Source organism: Micropterus dolomieu, linkage group LG07 (assembly GCF_021292245.1).
Source record: "Micropterus dolomieu isolate WLL.071019.BEF.003 ecotype Adirondacks linkage group LG07, ASM2129224v1, whole genome shotgun sequence".
Classification (NCBI taxonomy): domain Eukaryota; kingdom Metazoa; phylum Chordata; class Actinopteri; order Centrarchiformes; family Centrarchidae; genus Micropterus; species Micropterus dolomieu.
Window position 1 is genome coordinate 27,852,404 of NC_060156.1, and position 3,309 is coordinate 27,855,712.

The 3,309-nt window shown below is 42.5% G+C and overlaps 1 long non-coding RNA gene across 1 annotated transcript; it reads left to right on the forward strand.

Annotated features, from left to right (window-relative positions):
* Positions 1–386: 386 nt before the first annotated feature.
* On the forward strand, positions 387–3,302 carry LOC123973233. The gene is made up of 3 exons (XR_006825562.1): positions 387–900; positions 1,126–1,214; positions 3,166–3,302. It is a non-coding gene; the product is annotated as an uncharacterized LOC123973233 (long non-coding RNA).
* The last annotated feature ends 7 nt before the right edge of the window (positions 3,303–3,309 follow it).

Consider the following 3,309-nt stretch of genomic DNA (forward strand, 5'->3'; position numbering starts at 1 on the left):
TAAAAATTATATATATATATATATATATATATATATATATATATATATATATATATATATATATATATATATATATATAAAAATGTTGCGAGGGCTCGCCGACAACTCCACCTAGGGAATGAGCCCAAGGACTCAGGTTCTTTAAAAATCGGGGTTGGAGCAGAAACAAACCACAGGAGCCAATATAAATGTTAACAATTTATTACAATTAAAAATGTTTATAATTTTAAAAACAGCCTAACTAAAACCCATGTGATGCCACAGCTAAAAGAGAAAAATGTTCTGTGATTTCACAGCTCCCAGCACAGGTAGATAGTCCCTCTGGGGAATCCTCCGTCCCACGGCCCGGCAGCTTCACGGGTCGCTCCGCAGTCCTCAACGCTCGTCGGTTTCCTATAACAGAGAAAGCGCTGGCGAGTAGTGTGCTCACGTCAGTAAACCCGCACCCCATGCCTCACGACCCCGACTCTGCAGCCCTCCCCTGCCTGGTCCTCTGTGCCGCCTAGCTTACGGTCTATGCTTAAGATACGTGAACTGTTACTCACGGTTTCCCCGGGCGACAGTCGTACTGTTGGAAGCACGTTGGCGGACACAGGTTGCTGCGGTCATCCACTCGCGTTGCTGCTGGTTCTGCCCGAATCAGCCCGGCGTCTCCCTGCAGGCCTCTATAGCGACTGCTCTCAGGGTCGCCCGCTGCTGCGTCGTCTCGGCTGGCGCGCCGGTTTCGTCCAACCTCCATCTCCTCCGCCTGCTTCCCAACAGTCACGCTCCTTACCGGCCTACATCCGTTGCTTCACTTAAAAAGTAGTCCTTTCCAATCCGTTGCCAGCTTCCACACCTGTTGCTCATTTGCTCATTATGTCATCAGTGGAGGTGTGCGGTTTAAGATCAGTTCAGCCAGTAAGTAAAACTTTAAAAAACACACATGCATTAAAACACAAATAACACTAAAAAAGGTAAAAAGGCACAGCACATAAATTAAAACACATCAGAAGCATAAAAAGTCACCTGCCATTTTCTGGCCCTGTCACATACATTAATGGACAGGGGGGGCAGATTTTTTGATAATTCCTCAATTGAGTTAGGGGAACCAAATAATATTACTTCTCTCTTGTTTTCATTTAGTTGGAGAAAGTTTATTGCCATCCAACGCTTAATATCATTTAGACAGTTGGAAATGGACTGTAAGGACTTTGAGTCACCTGGCTTCAGAGGTAAGTACAGCTGAGTATCATCAGCATAGCAGTGATATAATATATTATGTTTACGGAGAATGGAGCCCAAGGGGAGCATATAGAAAAGAAAATGAGATTGGCCCCAGGATTGAACCTTCATTTCAATTTCAAACTCATTTAGTACCTTAAGCAGTGCAGTTTCTGTGCTGTGATGTACCCTGAAACCTGACTGAAAGTTATCCAGCACATTGTTTTCAGCTAAAAACGAGGAGAGTCGAGAAAGAACGACCTTCTCCAATATTTTGGACATAAAAGATAATTTTGAAATGGGCCTAAAATTATTCAATTATTCAATTATTCATTTTAATAAGAGGCTGAACCACAGCATGTTTAAAAGTGGAAGGAACAATTCCATTTAAAAGAAAGCTATTTATTACAGACAAAAGGCTAGGACCAAGAACATCTAAAACCTCTTTCAAAAGACGCGAGGGGACAGCTCAGATGGGTCATGATCGGAAGGGGAGATACCAGAACTAATGACGTCAACCTTATCAATAAAGAACCTCAAGAACTTCTCTGTAATTTCAGAGGTAGCATCAGGGAGTGCAGTAGCATGGTTTAGTGCAGTGTTTATTACACTGAACAAGGTCTTAGGGCTGTGTGCATTTCTAGCAATGATATCAGAGAAATACTTTGCTTTTGAGACTTTGACCAGGCATTGGTAAGATGTTAGGCAGTTTCTCAATATTTCGTAGGACACTTGCAGTTTATTCTTTGTCCAGTTCCTCTCTGCCTTCCTGCATTCCTGTCTAAGGGCACGGGTCTCACTGTTAAGCCAAGGCTGAGCTTTGGATCTCTAACGCTTGAGCGGGGCAATGGTGTCAAGGATGTCTGTGACAGTGGAATTAAACAGATTGACTAGTGCCTCTGTGTCCATGGAGGCGGACACTGTCTCTGTAAGTTTAGCAAAAGGCGAAGCTATAAAGGCATCAGAGAATTGCCTAGCTGTGGAGTAATTACGTGCCCGAACACAGCGATCTGGCATTTGAGGTTTTGGTAATGGACATGAGAGTACAGCAGTGAAGATGACAGGTTTTTGATCAGATAAAATAGTATCATCCAGCTCAACATTTAAAACCTAATGATAAAACCAGATCAAGTGTATATCCATATTCATGTGTAGGACCAGTAACCCACTGAGAGAGATTAAATGAGTGAATAAAGTGTACTTTGGTGGTTTATACACAAGTGCACAAAGTAATGGGCAGGCCAATTCAACTTTAATTACTTGCACCTCAAAGCTAGTGTAGTTGTCAATCGACAGAAGTCTGCATGTAAAGCGATTCTTAAAGACAGTCGCCAAGCCTCCACCCTTACCTGTTGTTCTGGTAGAACTAAACCAGCTGAACAAATAAAAGCGATCATCTTGAGAGAGGATACAGCCACGCAGAAACTGAAGCGACCTGTTGCGTTTGCATATCGATGTGTCACTGTCTGCACCTTGTTGAGTTTTAACACAAACTGCAGGTGTGACATTTTTGTGATGCGCCAACGCTATTCCTGCAAATCAAACAACATTTCTGCCACTGAGGAAATAAATTCCTGATGAGTGGAAAATAAATGAAAAGGTGCAGCGTGCAGGATTTGATGGCATCTAGCGAGAGAGTATGTCAGCTCTTGTTAATTCAGAGCTAGAGATTCTTCAAATGACAGTTCTTGTTCTGTGAAAAACTGTCAATAAATTGCTCTCAGAACACTTTACATAGATTTGTCATATCCTCCTCCTCAACCAGGGGTATATTCTGACTGTAGAGGATAACAGCCATCATTATTTTAAACTGCAGACAATCAGTTGACACAGGCTGCTTTCTATAAGGCCTTTGTTGATGATCTTTGTTGGTGTCAATGTCTGAGTTGGAAGGAAATGTGTTATTATCAGGCACCGAAACCAAATCACAAATCCTGAATGATATCAAATATCTTTCTTTAGGATCTAAAAACAAACACCAGGTGGGAGGAATGGCGTCTGCTGAGACGGAGACTTGATTTGTGAGACAGAGATTGGACCTGTGTCCTCTCAAGAAAGAAAACACAGCATCTTGTGATGCCCACTCTGCAGCGTGAACACACACAC